This window comes from Sapajus apella, unplaced genomic scaffold, assembly GCF_009761245.1.
Source record: "Sapajus apella isolate SASKATOON/1434 unplaced genomic scaffold, GSC_monkey_1.0 scaffold73, whole genome shotgun sequence".
Lineage (NCBI taxonomy): Eukaryota > Metazoa > Chordata > Mammalia > Primates > Cebidae > Sapajus > Sapajus apella.
In genome coordinates this window covers 9,760,999-9,786,215 of record NW_022437013.1, presented here as the reverse complement: position 1 = coordinate 9,786,215, position 25,217 = coordinate 9,760,999, and the positions used below count along the sequence as shown (strand labels likewise).

General features: G+C 38.5%; 1 protein-coding gene and 1 pseudogene across 1 annotated transcript in view; both read left to right on the top strand.

The window, feature by feature from the left end:
• The window catches only part of IL1RAPL2 (interleukin 1 receptor accessory protein like 2), a 1,136,852-nt gene that overhangs the window by 693,703 nt on the left and 417,932 nt on the right, over positions 1–25,217 (top strand). The gene's annotated exons all lie outside the window — the stretch shown is intronic.
• Positions 19,120–21,114, top strand: LOC116531907 (annotated as a pseudogene).

The following is a 25,217-nucleotide window of genomic DNA, read 5'->3' as shown; positions in this document are numbered from 1 at the left end:
CGTGATTTGTTGAAATAGAAGTTCTGAATGATAATGAATGTTGTTATCCAGAATAACATCCTTAGTCTATGTAGCTTGGACTGTGCAAACCAGCCTAGTCCATCAACAGGGAACAACTTGACCTCTGATGAAGAGCACTTTCACCGTGACAGAAAGTAGTAATGTTTTCTTAGCCCCTGTAGTCTGACTTAATGTCAGGCAAAGGCAACTTTAAAGAGACAGTCCTTCAAATAATATTATCTATAACATTATTGGCACATAATATTTATTACCTTTTTTAAAACAACTGAGGTGAAAGTCACATAATTTAGAATTAATCATTTTAAAGTGTATGATTCAGTGGCCTTTAGTACATTCACAGTATTGTGCAACCATAACCTGTATCTAATTACAAAACATTTCCATCATCACAAAAGAAAACCCCATACCTGTTGTATTAGGGTTCCCTAGAGGGACAGAACTAATACAATATATATAGGAGTTTATTAAGTATTAACTTAGAAGATCACAAGGTCCCATAATAGGCTATCTGCAAGCCTGAGGAGCAAGGAGAGCCAGTCCGAGTCTCAAAACTGAAGAACTTGGAGTCTTCAGTCTTGATGTTTGAGGGCAGGAAGCATCCAGCATGAGAGAAAGATCTAGGCTGGGAGGCTATGTCAGTTTCTCATTTTCACTAATCTGTGAATGAAGAATACAAAGTTAAACAGTTATTCTCTATTTCCCTCTCTTCCTGGCCCCTGACAACCAGTAATTTGTTTTCTGTTGTGCATTCCTTGTTGACTGTATGCTTTTTGATGAGGCTGGTGAAAAACAGATTGAACTAACACTGGGCAAATTAGTCTGGTGGAATAAGAAGGGTATTAAAAAATAAATATAGGTCGGGTTGATGCCTGTAATCCAACCCTTTGGGAGGCCAAGATGGGCAGATCACCTGAGTTCAGGAGTTCAAGACCAGCCTGACCAACATAGTGAAACCCAATCTCTACTAAAAATACAAAAATTAGCCGGGTGTGGTGGTGCATGCCGGTAATCACAGCTACTCAGGAGGCTGAGGCAGGAGAATCACTTGAACCTGGGATGCCGAGGTTGCAGTGAGCCGAGACTGTGCTATTGCACTCCAACCTGGGTGACAGAGCAAGGCTTGTCTCAAAAATAATAAATAAATAAATACATAAAGCTGGTGATGGACCAGTATAAAAAAATTTGCTTGCTAATCAATGAAAAAAGGCATGAAATGAGTGATGACCAAGACTGTACTAATTAGGTATCTGGATTGAACTAGAAAAATGAAACAAAGACATGTGAACAATTTATTTATTTATAATAAAGACACTGCAAAAACAGTTCTTGATAAAACCAGGCAGGGAAAAAGCAGGGTCAAGAAATTTGAGTAAATGTGTAGGCTTTCCATCTTAAGGAGAGAAGAATTTGGATACCATGTGGTACAAGCACTACTCTTCTCTGTAACATGAACACTTGATTAAAACAAAATTTAAGAAACCTTGAATGAAGAAACTTACTCATAAGAAAGTTCAGCTTAATCCATGTGCAAATATTTGGGCATGTTGGGAGGCAGAGGTTAACGGGAGTGACAATGGGTATAAACTGGAGCTGTTTAATGGCAGATTAAACCTAATTTTGCCTTCACTGCCTAATGACACAATTCACCTTCTACCATTCAGTGCCTTCAGCACCCCCTGAGCCTTCTGAAACCACTTGAACTCAAAACACTGACGGGGAAGGAGAGAACATTGATTTAAACATTCAATTTTAACCCATGACTCAAGGTTGAAGGTCTGCAGTAGTTTTCTTTTTTTAAGGTAAAAAGCCCAATATCTGTAAAGCCAAACTTGAGAGAGCTGAATGAGGAATCACTAAAGACCCTAATCCAGGGTTAACTAATAATCAGTTTGGTGACCTTAGGCTAGTAATTCACCCATTTGAATCCTATTTTCTCATCTCACTCTGCCTATCTCATAATAATTTTTTAAAAGTAGAACTAGGCCATATGTTGAAAAACACTTTGAAATAGAAGTCAGCAACTTTTTAGTTTGAATATTTATAAATATCTGTTTGTTGGACCTGTAAAAATAAGAGAAAAATCCTTTCTGTGGGACACAAATATTAAGGGCTTAATCACTAGCATTGAATTCCTCTATAAAGTATAGTTACTAATACTTCACACTAGTTTTTGATGAGGTTTGCAAATGTGAAACGGTGTTGATTGTGATGATCCATTTGCACAAGGTTTCCATTTTTTCTCCTTTCAGCTTCTGACTTAGTTTTTCTTAAAGCCCTCAGAAGCATCTTGTATTTCTTCAACCTAAACCATAATATTTCCTCTGTATGTCTTGAGATTTTAGAGGAACCAAGGCATTTTTGAGAAAGTATAAGTCATATTTTGTTGTTGAAATTCACACTTGGGAGAAGAGTATTCTCATAAAATATTAGTCTGGAGAGTTAAACATAATCCAGATCATGAAGGATGTTTTATGAAATGAACCAGGTTAAGAAGCTCCTTTTTTTGACGCTTATTTAAGGTCAGCAATCCTGTTTGGTGGCCAGTGCAGTAATTTGGGTCTGTCTTCAACAGCCTTCTTTACTGAACAGAGAAAAACCAAAGACTCTCTGAAGTGGCATATTTCTTCCCCCCCCCCCACCAAGAACAAAAAGCATTACTATAACTTAGATGGAAAAAGTGAAATATGAGAACAGGACAGAGCTACTTCTGTGAGGTAGCTACATTATTTCCACTTCACAAATAAGGAAACTGAGTCCTAGTACAGTTAAATAATTTGCCTGTGTTAATACAGGTAGCATTAGAATTGAGATTCAAAGTTCATACATTTTACCACTAAGAAATAAGTATTTTTAAATTACTGTGTGCTGAGAGCTCTTAGGCACTATAAGGAATATAAGTCTCTGACCTCTAGGAGTTTTATGTTAGAGAACAATACAAGATCATGTAGAAGCAGGGTCCAGGTTATGTGGTACATGTAATAAGTGCTATAGAAATAAATAAAAGGAAGATATTATTAGGATTTGTTCAGTCAGAGAAGATTTCTTTTGGAGGAGATGGAACCTGAGCTAGCTCTCAAAGAAAAATGTAAGAAGTAGATCAGTTAAAGTTGGAGGCAGGAGCATGGGTTATTCCAAGTAGAGACAAGAATAAAGTAAAGGCACAGAGAGAGAAATGAATGGAATGCGTGTTGAAAGGATTCTGACTTGGTACAATAGTAGAGTCAAGGTGGAGAGTAGTGGAGTGAAGCCTGGTGTGGCAGGGTAAGCTATGTAGAAGGCCTTGAATGGCAACCACAGGGGTTTCTCTCTGCCTCAGAGCTGTTTATTGAATAAGCAAATTTCTGCTTGTCTCGGGTACTCTCACTATTGTTGTCCATCAAGCAGAACATGAATTGCATTTGCTTTCCAAAGTGCTGTTATATTTTATGTTTATAAGGGGAAATGTGACAAGACAAGTCCAGGTGTCCAAAGGGAATTATAGCTATCGCCTTCAATGCAATACAAAACTCCAAGGCTGCTGGGATTTTCATGCCCACTGGCAGCCCATACATTATTTGTTTCAAATTATAGCTTTCCCCCTCCTTTCTCTAATGGGCCTGTGTTTCTTTCAATGTTCTGCTAGTTCTAGCAGCTCCAGCTGTTGCTGTCATACTTAATAAGGACTTTCTGGAGCTTAGATACTGTGCGGCTGCACCAACTTTCCCACAGCGCAGTAAAGGAGCTTTGAGATCAGATTTTTCTTTCTGTGTTGGCTGATGTTTAGATTTCAACCTGACAAATATTCCAGGTTGATCAACAACTTATTCTGCAATCAGTGAGAGGGTAGGAATCAGTAAGATTAGCTCCCTCTAATGCCACAGCAAGGTCACCCACAAAGCTGGTAGCTTGTCGCATTGCATGAAATGATCCAAGCTAGTTCAAAACTCCCAATGTATTGAATGTCAGTGCCCACATTTTCAAAGTCAGGCATCCAAATTGTCCCTGGTATGAAGCATTAAGCAGTGATTCTAGGAAATTGAGCTCAAGGGCAGGAACATCGTAACTTTGGAATTATTGGCATTGACATGGCTATTTTCATCCGTTGTCATAGGAATGTGTTCATGAAAGAAGCAAGATGATTCTAAAAAGTACCGTGCAATTATAAAATTGTGGGACGTTAAAGAAGGGTGCTTTCATGCTTGCTTTCTTGCCACTGATTTTGCATTCCCTATGTTACTTTGTGGTAGTCTATATGTCACTTGAATCAAATATAATTGGCGCTGTTTAGTATTTGGTAATTTTACTGCTGCTTGTACAACATATGCAAATATTCTAAAATGTATCAATGATAGCAGGACATCACAAATAAAATGCACATGAAATGAAAATAACAATGTGCACACTCATACACCCACAAGTGCATAGGAGTCTGATCTTGATAGATTCAGAAGAAACCTTAGCTGGCAGTTTTAATAGGCTATCATAGAAAAGAATGCCAGCAAAAATGACAGAGCTCATATTTCTACTGACAAAATACCAAAATTACTTATGACTTATAGTCTCAAAAATGGAAGGGGAAAGAACCAAAAAGAGAGGGGGTGCAGGGAGAGAAAGGCATACACACACACACACACACATACACACACACACACACACACACACACACACACACACGGAGGGGGGTACAGACTTGCATAAGGTGAGTGGTAGATTGGAGAGAGTAGACTAATATGTGAGTAAAGTTATGGAGTTTAATAACACGATTATGGTTTACTAACAGGATCTTAAACTAAAAATATAGGGGAGGATCAGTATTGGGTGAGGAAGATTGGGGGTAGTGTGTTGGGCAGCTATGATAGAACTGGGAACAGAATTCTTACACTGAACTGATATTTAGCCCTTGACTTTATGAATTTGTGTTGAGGTTGCAACTACAAAGTAACTACATTTCTTAAGGGTCAGAACAGTGAATTCTAACCACTTAGCAACCATGTTGCAGGTGGAGGATTGCAGTTATTTCACTAAGTGGGTCTAGGGGCAATAAGGAAATGAAATGGCTGCCTACTAGGCAACTGCACACATTCAGTAAGGTGGGGGAAGAAAAAGACTTGATAATACTCACAGAAAAGTGGAGCCTGCCTGCCCATAGACAGAGAATTACAGTTGAGAAAGACCTGTCTGCCTGGAGGTGTGTGTGAGTTTATTGTGTGAGTATATTTGTACGTATATATGTGCAGGTGTGTGTATGTGTGTTTGAGAATATGTGAGTGTGTATGTGAGTGTTTATATGTGTGTATGTGTATGAATATGTGTAAGCATATTGTATAGGAGTGTGCATGTGTGTGTGTGTGTATATTTGAGTGTCTTGTGCATGTGAATATGTATTGTGAATGTGTACATTTATGAGTGTATAAGTCTGTGAGTGAAGTTTCCACTGATGCAGAAGAGGGCTGGAGCCCATAGGGAGAGGTGGTCAGTTTGAACCAGGCCTGATTAGATCCTCACCCCATGCCTGGTGAGTCCATGCTCTGCACCAGCGTTTCTTCACTAGCTTTGCAATTAAACACCATCTCTCTCTGGAAAATCTTTCCGGTCTCTGCCTGAGTAATCTAATGTAGCCCCATCCCTCAAGGACCAGCTCAGGTGCAGCCTCCTCCATGAAGCCTCCCATGATTTCATATCCCTTATCTCCAACAGATGTGACCTTTCCTATGGCTATGGATTTTAGGTGGGGCATTTGTGCTGGAGTGTAGAGGAGTGTTGGAAACACTGACATGAGAGCAAGCTGATAGGAAGAATCAGACGTATACGTTTAGAATTTATACTTTGTATTCATAGCAAGCACCTTTGGTGATTCTCATTATCAGGTAAGTTTGGGCAACACTGGCCCAGTCTTATCCCCTCAATTTTTAGAAGAGGCAATTGAAGCTCAGAGAGGGGAAATTTACTTGCCTAGGATCACACATTCCTTTAGTGACAGAACAAAGATTAGCATGCAGATATCCTACTATCTTCAGTCCAGTTATATTTCCCTTTATATTATATTACTATAACAAGACTGGCTACATAATTTGAATGGCCCAGTGTAAAATTAAAAGGCAAGGCTCTTCGTTCAAAAATTATTGGAAGTGTCAAGACAGCAAAAGCAGAGCGTTAAACCAAGCACAAGGTCCTTTTACATGCAGAGCCCTGTGCAACTGCACAGATCATACACCTGTGATGCTGATGCTGTTCCACAAAGAGTATTTAATATATCTTGCATGTGGTAGGTCATTCTATAAATACTTATTGGATGAATTAATGGATTAAATTAACACCTCTCATTTGCCTGGAATCTATGAAAGTGGGACACTAGATAAGTATGTTTTGATGGAAGTATAGGAAATAAGAGAAGAAAAATAGGTCTGGAACATGATACATAGGGTTACTGACGTTTTGTTTGTATTTTTTAATGTGAGTTTTTGCACATGAATTGAGATTACTGCAGAGGCTATCCAGTATAAGCAATTGCTGAGTAACTAACAAAGGGTCTCTGACTGGAAATAACAATGAATTTAAAACACTTAGCAACCATCACTGGGGAGGAAGCTTTGTGGCCCTAGCAGGCCCAGGGGCTGGGAGGAAAAGAAAAAAAAATGGCTGCCTACTGGACAACTGTGCATATTTAATAAGGAATACTTTGGGGTGCAAATAAATCATCTGAGTTTATTACATCTAGTCTGTCTGGGGAATTGGTATATAGCTTGCTCCCTTGGTGAAGCTTTGACCTAAAGAATAATCAGAGCTTTTCTTAAATGACTGTTATCACTATTTGGAATCCTTATGTTGCCATAAGATTTCTAAAAGCCACATCTGTTTTAGAATATTGTCTGGTGATCCATATTAACTCTTAGGCCACAGGTTTTGTTTGTATTAGTTTTGTATTGCTACATAACACATTACCACAAACTTAATGGCTATTAAGCCATTTATTTATTATTCCAGTTTCTTTAGGTCAGAAGTGCAGGTACAGTGTAGATGGTTTCTCTGATCAGGGTGTCACATAGTTGAAATCAAGTTGTTGGATAGGTTGTGTTCTCATCTGGAGCTTGGGGTCCTTTTCCAAACTCATTTGGATTATTGACAGAATTGAGTCCTTTGTGGTTATAAAGTCTCCATTTTTTTTTGTTTTCGCCTGGAAGTCATTCTCAACTCCTAGAGAACGCTCTCATGTCCCAGTTACATGTCTTTCTTCATCAGCAGTTCTTAACATAATCATTTACTTTCCTCAAAGTTGAAAGAATAGCATGTCTACTACTTAGAATCTTTCTGACTTCTCCAGTTTTTTAAGGTTTCACATCATTAGGTTGGGCTAAACTTGGGTAGTCTCTTTTTTGTTAACTTAAAGTTAACTGATTAGGAGCCTTAATTTCATCTGCAAAATTTTTTCACCTTTGCAGTATAATATAACCCAATCACAGGAGTGAGAACCTATTAGATTCACCGAAGGCATTGTACAAGGTATGTACAAAAATGGCAAAGATTTTTGGAGGCCATCTTAAAATTCTGCCTACTATAATATTCATAAATAAACTTTGGGGATGTATTGAAAAATTTAAAACTTTATGCAAAAATTTCTGTGACTCTTCATTTTTTTCTGGGAGCCAGTTGGCAGCATTCATCAAGGGAGGTCTGTGATCCAAATTCTATTAAGAATTATCTTAATCTGGCCCACTGGCGGGCCAGATAATATGCACTGGCAAGAAGTGATCTAGAACCAAATATTTATTTCTGAAATAATTTAACCAGTGTCTTTTCAAGGCACTAAATAATTCTAGTGTGGTGTTTATTGAGATGCGGTGGCTCAAGTTTTATTCAAAATATATCTTTTATTACATGATATTCTTTTAAATCAATGACTAACTGGTATTTCCAACAGTTATAAAAGTGTTTGTTTCTTTTTAAATTTATCATTGCTACCTTATTTTTTACATTTTGTAACTGTGCCTCCACTGTCCTTTCCCATCTGGCTGCCTATAACATTTTCACCAATGGCAAGGAGTGGTTAAGTGAGATAAAATTTGGATATTAGCTGGGGACTGACAATCATGAGTGTTGTGTGTATTATATTCTATATGGGAATATAAATTTGGGAACTCTGGCTAGGTTGTAAGCAACTTGAGGGACAGGAAGCAGATCTTATGGTACATTCTATATATCACTATATTGGGTTAAAAATAAGCCCTCGGCCAGATGCCGTGGCTCATGCCTATAATTCCAGCACTTTGGGAGACAGAGCCGGGTGGATTATCCAAGTTCAGGAGTTTGAGATCAGCCTGGCCAACATGGTGAAACCCTGTCTCTACTAAAAATACAAAAATTAGCTGGGCATGGGGGTGGGCGCCTGTAATCCCAGCTGCTTGAGAGGCTGAGGTAGCAGAATCGCTTGCGCCCAGGAGGCGAAGGTTGCGGTGAGCCCAGATCATGCCACTGCACTCCAGCCTGGGCAACAGAGTGAGACTCTGTATTAGACACACACACATACACCCCTTAATAAATATTGAGTGAATTCACTTTGATTCAGCAAATAATTTTTAGAAGGTATTGTGTGTAGAAACTGTAACAAAAAATAGGATAAAATTCTGTGCCTCATGTTTACAATCTAAGGAGTATCAGATAATCACAACCCAAAGATTGTAATGTGATAAAAAGCTAGGAAAATGCCAAATGAGAGGTATGAGCAGTGTGGTCAGGTCAGATTACATTAGCATCTAATGGGAGTGTGGTTGGGGCTAGGCAAGGTAATGAGTCAGAGAAGAGCATAGCAGAGCAGTTGAAATTTGCAGTGTGCAAATAGAAATGGAGTACAGAGGGAGGAAAGCTTTAGGATGTAAGAAGTGATAAGGAAGCAAGAAAGCCATACTTCAGGTAAATAGATGTACTGCACATTCCCCATGTGTGGTCCAGTCTTCTCCCGCTTTTTCTGATTGGATTTCCTTAACCTATTGATTCAAATGCAAATATCTGTCATGGCCCAGTTCAAATGTCAGCATCTCCATGAAATCTTTCTGTTCACTCAGACAAAAAAGAATCTCTCCTTCCTCTGAAATCCCATAGCATGCTATCTATATCCCTTACAAGTCACTTTCTGTTGTTTAGCATAGTTATGTATATGCATGTTTTATCTTCTCTATCACCACTAATTTAAAAATTCCCTTACTTTATATTGTAATTTCTCTTTAAAATGCAATTTCACATACATTGTTCTAGTGTTCTCTTGGTTGCAGTTGAAAAGACCAAGGCTCAGAAAACCCAAAGCTTTACTGCTAGTAAGTAATAGAGGCAGGGTCTGAGTCTAGGTTTTCAGAATTCACACCTAGTATGTCTTTTTTATTTTGTTTTCACCAGATTCTTCTTTGTGTGCATAGGTACATAAAATGTCTATGAAGATGACGGAAATAAAATTTGCCAATATTTAAAATGTTACTAGTCTTGACCACTTCACTTCAGATGTCCAGTGAAAATGCTATTTAGCTTATCTGACAGATACACTGGTGTAAATCATCTTTCTCATGAGTAAATTATAGGAAGTATGAGTCTAATTGAGTTTCATATCCCTATATTTCTTTTAACATGAATGTTTAATGCATGTTTTAACAGCTTTATTGATGTATGATTCAAATACCATAACATTTACCTGTTTTAACTGTACAATTCAGTAGGTTTTTATAAATTTTGTAAGTTTGCAGTTATGGAACTGTTATTACCACAGTTCAATTTTAGCATATTTCGTTCATCCCAAAAAGATCTCTCATATCCATTTGCAGTGACTCTCATTTTTCAGCCCCAGGCTACCACTAGTCTCTTTTCTGTCTCTATAGATTTGCCTTTTCTGGAAATTTTATGTAAAAGGAATCATACAATATGAGGTCTTCTGTGTCTGGCTTCTTTCATTTTGCACAACATTTTCAAGGTTCATCTATGTTGCAGCATGTATTGGTATTGCATTTTTATTGCAAAATATAGATATACTGCATTTTATTTTCCCATACACCAATTGATGGATATTTGCATTATTTACTCTTATAAATAATGTTGCTATGAACATTATAAGTTCTTGTATAAACATGTTTTCATTTTATTTCTTTTGGTTATATATATATAGGAGTAGAAATGCTAGGTAATATGACAGCTCTACGTTCAACTTTTTGAGGAACTGTTAGACTGTTTCCAAAATGACTGCACCATTTTACATTTGCACTAATAATGTATGAGGGTTCCTGTTTCTCTGCATCATCACCAACATTTGTCATTATGTCTTTTATTATAACTATTCTAGTAATCGTGGAGTGGTATCTCATTGTGGTTTTGATTTGCATTTCCCTGATGACTAAATGATGCCAAGCATCTTTTCATATGTTTATTGGCCATTTGAATATCTTCTCTGTAAAAAATGTCTGTTCAGGTCCTTTGATCATTTTTTATCAGGTTATTTGTCTTTTTATTATTTGAGTTATGAGTGTTTTTCTTAATTTAAAATAAATGTCCTTTACCAGATATACAATTTGCAAATATTTTCTCCCAATCTGTGATTTATCTTAATTTTCCTTATGTTTTATTTTATTATTTTTTTAGATACAGGATTTTACTCTGTTGCCCAGGCTGGAATACAGTGGTACAGTCATAGCTCACTGCAGCCTCCAACTCTTGGGCTCAAACAGTCCTCCCACCTCACCCTGCAGATAACTGGGACTACAGGTGTGTGCCACCACACTTGGCTAATTTTATTTTTATTTTTTTTAATAGAGACAGAGTATCACTATGTTGCCCAGGCTAGTATGAACTTCCGACCTCAAGCAATCCTCCTGCCTCTGATTCCCAAAATAGCGAGATTGTAGGCGTGAACCACTGTACCTGTCCTGTCTTCATTTTTTTAATGGTAACTTTCAAAGCACAACAATTTTTTAAAATTTCTGATGTAGTCCAATTGATCTAATTTTTATTTGGTTGCCTACACGTTGGTACCTTACCTACAAAATCTTTGTCTAACCCAGTATTACAAAAATTTGCTCCAATGTTTTCTACTAAGAGTTTTACAGTTTTAGCTCTCACATGTAGGTCTGTGGTCCATTTAGAGTAAAGGTTTGTGTATGGTATCAGGTAGAGGTCAAAATTAACCTTTTTGCACTGTTCTAGCACCATCTGTTGAAAAAACTATTCTTTTCCCATTGAAATGCCTTTGTACCCTTGTAAAAAAAAATTAACAATAAATGTAGGGAATTATTTTTGTTCCATTGATCTACATATCTATCCTTACACTAGTATAGCACTATGTTAATTACTGTTGCTTTATAGTAATTTTTGAACGTGGCAAGTATAAGTTCTTTGTTCTTTTCCAAGATTGATCTGGCTGTTCTTTATTATTTGCATTTCATACAGATTTTAGGATTAGCTTGTCAATTTCTCTTAAAAAAAACTACTGGAATATTGATAGGGAAATGTCTGTGTGAGGAAAAAATGGAGAGGGATCTAGAAAAGACTGAGAGTCATCATAACATAAAGCCAATCTGACCCCAAGTGAGAGAGATGGAAGGGTAGTTGGGTAGAATTGTTCTAGACTTCCATCAGTCTGAAGAAGGTTTAACAAGAGAGTATGACAGATAATCTTTAAGCAAACGTCAACCAACAAATTGTTTTCTGTTTCCCAAGAATGGACCTGCATTTGTGTCCCTGCCATGCTCAGTCATTGGATGGGAGAGGCCTGTGGGACACACGGATTCAATATCAGTGTGGTGATGGATTTCAGTGTGCAGAAGCTAGATCCCTTTGTCAGTTACATTTTTTGTAGTTGGAGGTATGTGGGTTGGATTCTCATAGTTGCTATAATACATGACCAAGCAACACTCTTCTCTTTCTCCAGGAGAACTTCAGAAGAAGGATCTGACCATTCTGGCCCAGAGTCAGTTTGGGACGTTCCGTCTTATAACATCTGTAATATTGTACAATATAGATTCTCCTACATTCATACTGTCACTGTATTCATGTGCTTGGCTGAGTCATGGTTGTTTCTAGAGGAAGTAGCCAAGAGAATGTGACTGGACCTCAACAATACTGATTATTTAAGTTCTAGCAGTAAGTTATGCTATGGAACTATCCATGCAAATTTTGTGTAAGATTCCTTATAGATATCTGTGTGCATCTTCTTTTCATATCATGGGAGTTTACTGAGTTGGAAGTCCATAGGGACTGGTGGGAAGGCTTCATTTCAGATATGGACTTTGTACCCATTGAGATGAATGTCATAGAAAGGGTTAGTTTAAATAAGTAGATGAGAAACATTACCTTGGAAACAGCATGTAGGTAGAGTAGGGAGACTACTGAAAAGATACATTCCCTATGGTGGGCACTTCAGTGGCATTTTACCTTTTTTATGTAAGTGGTAATTATGCGTTTAAATCAGCAAGCCTTGGGAAAGCATACTTTTTCTGCTATGTTTTTTTCATCTTTTCATATCTCTAAAAATTAATCTTCTGTTGCAAGTGACTTACCAATGATCCCCACACTATCATGTGATTTCAGCATTCTTTCCATTATGATGTCTTTTTAGCCTCCAGCAGAGGTAAGAGATAAGTTGTGAGGTAGAAAGTTCTTAAATCAAGAAAATGAAAAAAGGAAATCAATATTACAACTATGAAAGAAGCAAGAGTACTGTCTGGGACAAAGAATTTGGTGTAATCTAGATAGTATATCTGATCCCTTTGTCAAATTCTTTTCTGAACCTAGGAGGAAGTTGTAACAGTCCTCACATTGCCTTGTACCCTTCAAAAAAGTCATTAAAATTTCAAAAATATTAGCAATTTTCTTTGAAAGCCACGGGGGAACCTTACAATTTTAAGTAAAATTATGCTTTACTTGGTATGATTTCAAGTGCTTTCATTCCATTTTAGTTAAGGATAGCTTAATTCTCATGGCTCTAACCCATCCCAGTATTGTGCCTGAGGCTTGATTAAGTGGGTTGTATTAAGTAAAATTTTACCAACTTGAAATGGAGAACAGGTTTTTACCTGTTAATGTGTTGCCATGAGAATGGATGCAATCAGAGTAGTCATATCTTATTTTCCTTCTTGGTTTGTATCTGTTTGCTTCATTTTGGCCTTGGCATTGAGCTTACATGCAACAAAACCTGACAGAATTCACCTGAGAATTTAGATGCTAATTATAATAGATTTATAGTCATGTGCTGCATAACATTTTGGTCAAAGATATACTATGCATATGATGGTGGTCCCATAAGATTATAATACCATATTTTTACTGGACTTCTATGTTTATATACACAAATATTTACCACTGTGTTTCAGTTTCCCACAGTATTCAACATAGTACATGCTGTATAGGTTTGTAGCCTAGGAGTAATAGGCTATCCCATATAGCCTAATTGTGTAGTAGACTATGCAATCTAGGTTTGCGTAAGTATGCTATATGTTGTTTACACAATGACAAAATTTCCTAATGACACATTTCTCAGAATGTATCCTCATTGTTAAGTAATGCATGGCTGTGCTGACTGGTGTTTATCACAAGCTCTATATCTGGTAGGTCGCTGTTGCCATAGCAAAGGCTATTTGTTTTTCTTTGGTGATTTAATATAGTTTCAGTCATTAGTATATATTTTTCTATGGATCCTTATTCAAAGCTCATTAATCAACAGAACTGATATATTTTTGAGATGATCCAGCCTGGAAGTGTAGGCATGTGCCCATTTGCTACATGAAGTGTCAACTTGTAATTAGAATGTACTCACGATGCATAGTGTTAAATATAAATGAGTAGAACATGAGAATTGGGAGAAATCTTAGAGATTATCTGGTCCAACCCACTAAATTTTACTATGGAGGAAACTTTGTGTGGCCCAAGTCACATAGCAAGTAATCAGAGGCAGAACTCTCTTGGGCCTGAATTTATGTCTCCAGACTCCTATTCCAGTGATTATTCTATTTCCCATTGTGTTTCTTAAGTGGCATAGTCTAAAGTGAATTTATCACATATTGGGTAGCTTACATGGAAATTAAAAGTAAATATTGAGCTAAACAACTGTTTAATTCCATTGAAAACTAAGAGAACAATTGGCTATGAACAGGTAGGATAAAAACTTTCAAAAGCATTGTGGAAAATTTAGATATATTTTTGTGGGGATAACAGTGATCAGCGATTCAAGACATCTGATGTGGAACTATCTGGGCTTGCATTGTACTGCATATGCGGGCTTTTAAGCACTTGAAATGTGCCTAGTCCAAATTGAGATAGATGTTGTAAGTGTAAACTACACACTGTATTTCAAAGAGTTAGCACAAAAAAAGAATGTAAAATATTTCACTAACATTGTAAATATTATACATAATGAAATTATATTTGGATATGTTTGGTTAATTATATATATATTTAAATTAATTTTACCAATTCATTTTTTAATTTTTAATGTGGCTCCTAGAACATTTAAAATTATATGTGGCTCACATTATATTTCCATTAAACAGCACCTGTCTAGATTGTTGCTACCAGATGTATGGTCCATGAACTAGCAGCATTGGCATCTCCTGAGTGCTTGAAATTATTGTAGAATTTTATGTCTCAGGCCAAACTGACTGAATTTGAATCTGCATTTTACCAAGATTCCCAGAGTAATTTACATGTACATTAAAGTTTGATAAATACTGAGCAAGCATGTGCACTCTTTGTTCAGATACTTCCTACTTCTCCACATAAAACTTGTTGAATCCCTTCTGACTTGATATGTGACATTTAAGCTTTGGTAGATATTTAAACTGCTTTTATGTGCAGTGGTTTTCTGATCTCAAAAAGCTCCACCCTCCTTTTATAACAACATGTTTCTTACTAATAAATCAGACAGCAGTGATGAAGGTGGGAACTCCAGTAGGTCAAATATGAACATTACAAATGCTGATAATACCCAAGTCTACCTTATGGTCAGATCTCTCTTCTGGTTCTACATTAGTATAGCTAACTGTCTGTTTTATATTTACCTCTGGTATTCTACTAGAATTTCAGTATAACATATCCAAAACAAAATTTACCATATTACCTATAAAATATGAATATTTTTATATTTCATGTCCTGATGGATATCAGTACTATCTACCTATACATCCTCCAAGTGTGACCTGACAGTAATAATTAGTAATACTTCTTTCATTTCTTCCTACAAACCTGAAATCCAATTAGCCCTTTAAGTAGTCAATTCTGCCTCACATCTCTCTCTGGAATATATCCTTACTTTCCATTTATACTGCTCTAATTCTGAGTTTTCATTAAATCTTGTACTATCTCCTGTTTCTAAACCTTCTTCCACATTGCAACCAGAATTACCTTTCTCAAATACAAATCTGATCATGCCTGAAATCCTTTGGTGACTTCTGAGTAGCTCAGTCTCCTTGTTAAATGAGGGTAATAATAGCACCTATGTCAAAGGCTTTTTGTAATAAACAAATTAATGTATATAAAGTGTTTAGAATAATGCCTGGTACAATGTAACTGATATGTAGGTATTAGCTTATATTATGTTTATTATTCAAGGCTCTTTACAACGTGTGGCCTCAACCTGTTTTGTTGGTGAAACCAATGTCCTATCCATTTCTTACAACACGCAAGACAATTTATGGCTTATGCGTGGTCTTCCACACTGTTTGTGCTGTCTAGAATACTCTTCATTTTTGTGCCAGGAAAAACCCTACTTCACAATTTTTTCCTTTGTTGGTTCCTGGCCTTCATGGCTCCTTTTGGATGGCAAAAATTTACCTATATCACATGCTTTCTTATTAAAAATATGTTCCTAAACTATGATTATCTAATGCTGGAAGCTTATATATTCCATTTGATAAATGGATGATGCTACCCAAGTGGAATATATGGCAATGTTTCAGATTTCATTACCAAGAACATTTAAACCAAAGTAACCAAAGCTCTCCCAGATGGAGAAATGAACAGCTAATTTTTGTAAACAGACCAGCAGGTAGTCTCCTAATTTATGCAAACTCAAAGGAAAAACCTTGTTTGTGACCTTCAGACAGATAATGACTACTGGGGAAAAATGATTTTTGTCAGCTTGTTTATATAAAGTTTTCAAGCACTATTGCTTGGTGTTTTCCTCCTGTTTTAATTGAAATAATTTATTCCAATTAGAATAACAGGCATAAATGTCTTTATTAAATATTTCTATTCTAGAAGAGTTATAGTTCAATAGCATTACTTCAAATAAAATACTACCAAAATGTAATTGGACAAAGTTGGAATTTAAAGAAATCTGATAGTGAATTCTGCTAGGCTATCACTTCCTAACTTAAGGTTTCCTTAAGTGTGCATTCTGAAAACCTGCATCAGCTTCCCTTGAAGGAGCCTATCACCCTTCCAAATTTCTTGCCACTGCCCAGAAGCAACAATGGCAACATAGACAGGCAGAAGAACCAGCACAAGTGACAATAAGTAAGCAGGAAGGGTCAATTCATGTTCATAGCATCACCAGAACAATCCAAATGAATAATAGCAGAAGGTCCCTGTTGGGAACCAGAAACAAATTCAGATATCCCAGACATACAAAACAGAATCTCAGGGAACAGGTCCAAAAAAAACTTCATTTTTAACAAGTGTCCCCCATCGCAAATAATACAGATGTTCATAAATATTTGAGAACCACTGGGCTATGTCTTCAGTTTAATTCACCTGCATTTGTTGCTGGTCCTCAACAGGGGCCTTCTGCTATAATTTATCTGAATTGCTATGGTGATTTTGTGAACATGCATTGCTCCTTCCTGTCAAATTGTGACTTGAGCTGGTTCCTTCACCTTTCTGTCTTGCTGTTGTCTCTTATTTTCATCTTTCATTATTTTATTTGCTTCTGAAATGTTCTCTACCCTATAATACTTTTCTGAAGGATGCCAACTTTCTCTACTGTTATTCAACATTGTACTAGAAGTCCTAGCTAGAACAATCAGATAAGATAAACATGTAAAGCATACAAGCTGGAAAGGAAGAAGTAAAATTATCCCTGTTTGCAGATGATATGATCTTATACTAGGAAAAACCTAACGACGCCACCAAAAACTATTAGAACTGATAAACAAAATCAGTTAAGTTGAAGGATACAAAATCAACATACAAAAATCAGTAGCATTTCTATATGTCCACAGGTTACAAACTGGAAAAGAAATAAGGAGTAGTAAAATTTACAAAGCCATTAATAAAATTAAATACCTAGGAATTAACCAAAGAAGTAAATGTTCTCGATAATGAAAACTACAAAACACTGATGAAATAAATTGAAGAGGACACCAAAAATTGGACAAATATTCCATGTTAATGGATGGAAGAACCAATATTGTTTGATTGTCTATGCTACCCAAAGCAATCTACAGATTCTATGTAATCCTGTCAAAATACCAATGACATTCTTCACAGAAATAGAAAAAAACTACCCTAAAATGTGTATAGAACCACAAAAGACCAAGAATATCTAAAGCTATCCTAAGCAAAAAGAACAAAGCTGGAGGACTCACACTACCCAACTTCAAATTATGCTACGGAGCTATAGTAGCCAAAATGGCATTGTACTGGCATAAAAACAGATACATAGGCTAATGGAACTGAATAAAGAACCGAGAAACAATTCCACACACCTACAGTGAACTCATTTTCAACAAAACTGTCAAGAACATACTGGGGAAAGACCATCTTTTCAATAAATGGTGCTGGGAAAACTGGATATTTATATGCAGAAGAGTGAAACAAGACCCTTATCTCTTGCCATATACAAAATGAAATAAAAATAGATTAAGAGATTAAATCTAAGTCCTCAAAATATGAAACTACTAAAAGAAAACTTTGGGAAAACTCTCCGGGACATTAGCCTGGGCAAAGATTTTCTGAGTAATACTCCACAAGTTCAGGCAACCAAAGCAAAAATGGAATCACATCAAGCTAAAAAGCCGCAGCATGGCAAAGGAAATAACCAACAAAGTGAAGAGACAACCCACAAAATGGGAGAAAATATTTGCGAACAACCCATCTGACAAGGGGTTAATAACCAGAATATATAAGAAGTTCAAACAACTCTAAAGGAAAAAACCTAATAATCTGATTTTAAAATGGGCAAAAAGATTGGAATAGACATTTCTCAAAAGAAGACATACAAATGTGAAACAAACATATGAAAAGGTGCTTACCATAATTGATCATCAGAGAAATGCAACTCAAAACTATAATGAGATATCCTCTCACCTCAGTTAAAAGGGCTTTCATTCCAAAAGACAGGCAATAACAAATGCTGGAAAGAATGGAGAGCAAAGGGAACCCTCGTCCACTGTTGATAGGAATGTAAATTTTAGTATAACCACTATGGAGGTCAGTTTGGAGGCTCCTAAAAAAACCTAAAAATTGAGATACCGTATGATCCAGCAATCCCATTGCTGGTATATACCCAAAAGAAAGGAAATCAGTATATCAAAGATATATCTACACTCCAATGTTTCTTGTAGAACTGTTCGCAATAGCTAAGATTTAGAAGCAGTATCCATCAGCAGATGAATGGATAAAGAAAATGCAGTACATATACAAAGTGGATTACAATTCAGCCATAAACAAGAATGAAATCCTGATATTTACAGCAACATAGATGGAACAGGATGACATTCAGTGAAATAAGCCAGGCACAAAAAGATAGCATTGCATGTCCTCACTTATCTCTGGGATCTAAAAATCAAAATCATTTAACTCATGGACATAGAGAGCAGGATGGTTACTGGAGGCTGGGAATGGTAGTGGGGGGTGGAGGCAGGGATGGTTAATGCATACAAAAATATAGTTATAAGGAATGAATAAGGCCTAGTATTTGATAACACAACAGGGGGACTATTAGTCAATAATAATTTAATTGTACATTTTGAAATAATTAAGAGTATAATTGGATGGTTTGTAACACAAAATAAAAATGTTTGAGAGAATGGATATCCCATGCTTCATGATGTGATTATTATGCATTGTAAAGCTGTGTCAAAATATCTCATATCTCATGTAACCCACAAGTTTATATACATACTATGCACCCACAAAATATAAAAAGCGAAGACAAGCTCCAGAGCACCTATCGGCTGCATGCCAACATCAGTGCAGGGAAGATGGTGTCTAAGCGCATTGCCCAGGAGACCTTTGACACAACTGTGCGTGAGAACATCAAGGAGTTTGTGATGGGGCCAGAGGAGGCGGTCAAAGAGGCCGTGGAGCAGTTTGAATCGCAAGGGCTTGATCTGAGCAACACCATAAAGACGGTGCCTGAAGTCTCTGCAGACGGCCCCCAGCAGCCCACATGTGACGTCCTGCAGACACTGAGTGACCTACAGGAGTCTGTGGCCAGCTCTTGCCCCCAGGAAGTGTCAGCACACCTCACCCACTTCTGCGACCAGTGCAAGCAGGACAAGGCCTGCTGCTTCCTCGAAGCCCAGAAAGGGACCTACCCCATCATCTTTGCTGTCTGGAAGCTGGCCACTGCAAGTGACCGGAGCCTTCTGCTCCAGTCCCTCAATGCCCCGTCGGTGCTGACCTATGGCCAGCCAGACCTCCTGGACACCCAGGGCCTGCAGCTGCTGTTGGCCACGCTGGCCCAGAATGCTGAGGAGGCCGACCTGACCTGCTCTGGGATCCGCTGTGTACGTCATGCTTGCCTGAAACATGAACAGAATCGGCAAGACCTGGTGAAAGCCGGCTTGCTGCCGCTGCTGACTGGCGCCATTGTCCATTATGGCCACCACGCCAACGTGGTCAGAGAGGCCTGCTGGGCCCTGCGTGTCATGACCTTCTATGACGACATGCGTATGTCCATTAGCCACGTCCACAACCACGCCAAGATGATTGTGCAGGAGAACAGAGGATTGAAGGTGCTGATCGAAGCCACCAAAGCATTCCTGGATGACCCCAGCATGCTGAGCGAGCTCTGTGGAACCCTGTCCCGCCTGGCTGTCCGCAACGACTTCTGCCAGGAGGTCGTCGACCTCGGGGGCCTGAGCAGCCTGGTGTCCCTGCTGGCTGACTGCAGTGACCACCAGAAGCTCGTGAAGCAGTTGCTGAGCGCCCTGCGAGCCATCGCAGGCAACAACGACGTAAAGGACGCCATTGTCCATGTTGGCGGGATGGAGTCCATCGTGGCTGCCATGACCTGGCACCAGGCCAGCCCCCAGGTGTGTGAGCAGAACTGTGCGGCTGTGAGCGTTCTGGCCCTGTGTAAGCCCAACAACAGCCGCATCATCGTGGAGGGTGGCGGGGTTGTGACAGCGCTGCAGGCCATGAAGGCGCACCCGCAGGAGGCCGGCGTGCAGAAACAGGTTTGTATGCTGATCCGAAACCTGGTGTCCCGCAGCTGGGCCTTCTTGAAGCCCAACCTGGACCTGAGGGCTGAGGCACTCATTACAAAGGCCCAGTCGAACCACCGCAGCTGTGAGGATGTGGCCAAGGCCGCCCTGCAGGACCTGGTTTGCCATGTTGAGTTCCAAGAACTGTGGACTGGCCAGAGGGGCCACCTGGTGCCGTGACCCCAGGCCAAGTCTGGGCTGCGACTCAGGAATGGGGGTAGATCCATGTCCTCCACTGTCCCTCATTAGTTCCATCCCCTTCACAGTGAGAAGTGTTTTCCAACAGGCCCTAGGTAAAGGGTCAGCAGAGCGGGGAGCCTTGTGGGGACTTCTACACAGAAGAAAGCAGCCCCCACATCTCAGCCACTCCTGGGACCCGGCCTCGCCTCTCAGCTAGCAGCACAGACTTCACTGTCCTGCTCCTTCCCCCTAGCCCCATGCCCTCCCACAGGGGGCAAAAGGCACATCCCATTGCTCACTTCCCGGTCTGAAATGTGGCAGTCACTGTGGGCCAGGCTTAGGGCAGGGCAGATGATTCCGGCAGGGTGGGGCTCCCTGGTGCAGGCTGCCTACTGCAAGTTCCTGCAGGCCTCTGCTCTTCGTTTTTCTCACCTGTAAAATGGGTCTCAGATGCCGTGCCCTGCTTGATCTCAGCTTGTCTCTCTGGGTCCCGGGCCAGCCAGGGTACCCGATAATAAAAGATCATTGAGTGAAAAAAAAATTAAAAATAAAAAATGAAAATAAGATGCTTTTCTGGATCCTGTTTTTGGGAGAAATCTCTCTTGCTAAAATGTGTTTTTTCACATATTGAATTGGGGTCTTTGTATGCAAATTATCATTTTAGTCTTCTCTCTTCTAGGATGAATTTCTGTGTTTTACTCACGTTTAAATCCAGTATTTACTTGTGGGTACACCATATACCATCCTTTACACAGCAAAAATATACAACAAACTTGAAAACCGGTTCTTTGGAAGAAATAAATATATATATACTTTATATAGAAGGTTTTTTTTAAAAAAAGGAAAATATTGGCATATTTCAGCAAAGTAACTTGATGTGCTAAGATGAATTCTTGCAACAGAGATATAACTTGGTACAGCTTGGTAGAACAACTCTTAAAGGTACAATCTTCTTAACCTGTGTCTGCTCAGACCCTTTTTTCTCTGCCTCCCATATTCCAAGGACTTCTGTGCAGCTGCCCTCAGTTTGCTGACTTTGCATTGATGTCTTTGCCAGGAATTTGGCCCTTGACGCTCTTGTCCTTTATCTTGGCTTTTAACTCTTACCCAGATTAGGTATACCATAGCTGTTCAGTGGGCAGGGCCAGATACCTTCCCTTAACACATATACATTTGTATGTAAGAAGGTACTTTCTGCCAACTGATAATTAAGTTAACTTAGTGCCAACTGGTTCCTTAATATTGCATAGAGCTGGGTCACATAGATAACCCTCAGTCGATCTCTCTGATGGAAAGGAACAGGTAAGTCCTCGGTTCAGATGACTTTTTTCTTCTTCTAGCAGCCACAACATAGCTTTAGCTCCTAGCTCTTGGCCTACTCATTTCAAACTTAGAAAAAAAGCTATGGTATTGCACTGGGACATAGGTCAGGCCCAGGACAGAGATTTAAATTAATGTCTGGGGTATCCAAGCATATGAAGGCATAGACACATATAAAACCCATTTATACTGTATACGAAAACTTAGCTGAAAATTTTTCCTGTCGACCACCTCAAATAGTTGGGTCCATTTTTAATAAAAGTTGTGCTGATTTGGTGCAACCACCTTTGAGTTAGGACCAGAAGGGGTAGACTGTGATGAAAAGGCTGAAAACAGAGAATTCTGCCTAGAAAGCACAAACTAAGCTTTAATGTTGTCTTTCTTGAGTTAATTTTACGTTGTGAATTCTGGTCTCACTACACAACAAAAACCATGGGTGTGAGAAATTAATGTCCTTAGTTTTCCTCTGGAGACCTCTTTTTGCTCTAACACAGACAAATGTTTGCCAATAAAAATTCATACCCAAATGAGTACAGTTATTTGTTAAGATGAAATGTTTCTCATTTGAAATGTTCATTGTTGTTATAAAGAAAATTTCTGCAGCCCTTCACAAACCTTGAGGCTGAAACCGACTGAGTTATAGTACCAGTAAATAGCCACACATTTTCTACTTTAAAAATACAAGTGGGCTGGGCACAGTGGCTCACGTCTGTAGTCTCAGCACTTTGGGAGGCCAAGGTGGGTGGAGAGTGAGGTCAGCAGATCGAGGCCATCCTGGCCAACATGGTGAAACCCGTCTCTACTAAAAATACAAAAATTAGCTTGGCGTGATGGTGCATGCCTGAAGTCCCAGCTACTCGGTAAACTGAGGCAGGAAAATCACTTGAACCTGGGAGACAGACGTTGGGAGGTTGCAGTGAGCTGAGATCACATCACTACACTGCAGCCTGGCAACAGAGCAAGATTTTGTCTCAAAATATATTCAGCTCAAGGGAAGGTGATTGTCATCCAGTCAGAAGGTTTGTTGAGCCTTACTGAAAAGATAATTAAGTTACAAAATCATAGCATCACTTACACACTATAGAGTTGTAATTGAGATGTCCAGTTGCTGATGGTAGCTAAGATATTTGTGTTTTTATGAAAAGGAACTCAGATTGGCCTGATGTTCTTGCCTTCTATGCTATGAATCCTTCAAAGCATCACTCATGCATTCGATAAAACTTAATTATATTCCTACTATGTGCCAAGCACTTTGATAGTCTCTCAAGGCTGTGCTATTCCTCAAAACTTTCTCCTGCTTTGGATCTTAAGACATTTCATTCCCCTGATTCTGCTCCTTAATTATAGATGTAGCCTTCACTATCTCTTATTTACCTCTAAAATTTAGGTGCTTCCCAGAACGTTGTCCATATTTTCTTCTCTTATTCTGTACTATCTCTGGGTAGCATCTCACATTCAGCACAATCTCTACATTTATGTCTCCTAATCTCTACCTCTGGCTTCTCTCCTGAATTCCAAATGCAAACACCTAGATGCTCTACTGACAAAGTCACCATGGCTATTCTGCTGATACCTTCTTCATGATCCAAGTGACATACTAACTTCTGTCTAATTGCCAACTCCACCTTCAAACCTTCTCCTACTTTCTTATGTCATTTATTGGTAAATGTCACTACTATATTGCCTGTCCACCAGGTTAGAAACCTAGGCATCTCTGATGCTTTTTTTTCTTCCTACCATATATTGAAATTAGCTTTCATAGCTTCCTAATTCTATCTTTCCTGTGAGTTCTCTTTTTTCCATTTCACCTCCAATACCTTATTTTAGACCAATAATTATTGACAGCCTACAGGCCAGATGTATTTATTTCAACAGCAGTGTTTCTTTTTAAAAATGTAACTGCAGCCTCTAAAATTAACATATACTTTCGCGTTCACCATGTGTCTGCTGTATCTTCAATGCTGCTAAGCTAGTACCTTGTATAGAATAGATAGTTAGGCAGTATCTTGAACTGAGGAGCTTGTCCTCACAAAGTTTATAACCTGGCTGGAAAACATGAAATATGTATATATGAAATGATTTAGTAACAATTTAAAGTAGATGATCAGAAGAATGTAAAAAAAAAGTGGAGCAGACAATTAGTTTTTCATGTGATGAGAGAAGGGAGAGATCATTTTGAGAGTAACCAGATAGTAATTCACAGAGGAAAAAGCATTTGATCAGAGCTTTAAAGGGTGGATAGAGAATATGAAATATTAAATAAACCTGCTTCGTTTTGATGTTTACATCCTAAGTAAGGGCTTTGTTGCAAATACTGTGGGTTAAAGAGGGAGAATGGGTACTTATTTTACTAAAACTCCAAACCATGGGATAAGTGAAGAGGGAAGTCCGTTGATGATTGAAAAGAGTAAATATAAAACTGATAAATGGAGTTGTTACCCTAAATGATAAGTACATTTCCAAAAGTATCAATAGCTTCAGATATAGTTGGAACTTTCAATTAACTCATTCGATAAATTTATGAATGACAAGACATGGATTTTAAGAGAAACCACAATGTTTTGGGAAAAGATGCTGGGAAAGTAATCATGCCTTCCCACTTTTACTTCTTTGTTATCTATTTAAAGATTAAATATTGGACTGGGCTGTCCATGCTGCAGGCAGGCCCAGAAGCCCTGTTTTGATGTTTTCGTTACCTACATTCTTTCTCTCCTACCATACAGTGAGATATATTAGAAGACTTTGCCTTAGTTGATGTTACTGTCAGGATTGTAGCTAGAATTACTCATATATTCTTTGCTGATGAAGAGGTAATCCTGTGAACAGCTTAGCGGGAAAGACCATGCCTTACTTTTTTATCAGACACAATACCTAGAATGGTGCAACAAACATAGAGACTGTTCCTAAACTCTTATTAATGGATTTATTCTAGTGGAATCTAAAAGTAGTGCTTGTTTCTTGGAGCCTGAATCTTCATCCAGCCTCAGACACAGATTATACCTGCCTTCTGCATATATTTCTTCTACTATGCCCTCCTCCTCAGAGCCTATTGTACTCTGTTATTTTTTTTTAATTTTTTTTTTTTTTTTTTTTTTGAGACGGAGTTTCACTCATGTTACCCAGGCTAGAGTGCAATGGCGCGATCTCGGCTCACCACAACCTCCGCCTCCTGGGTTCAGGCAATTCTCCTGCCTCAGCCTCCTGAGTAGCTGGGATTACAGGCATGCACCACCATGCCCAGCTAATGTTTTGTATTTTTAGTAGAGACGGGCTTTCACCATGTTGACCAGGATGGTCTCGATCTCTTGACCTCGTGATCCACCT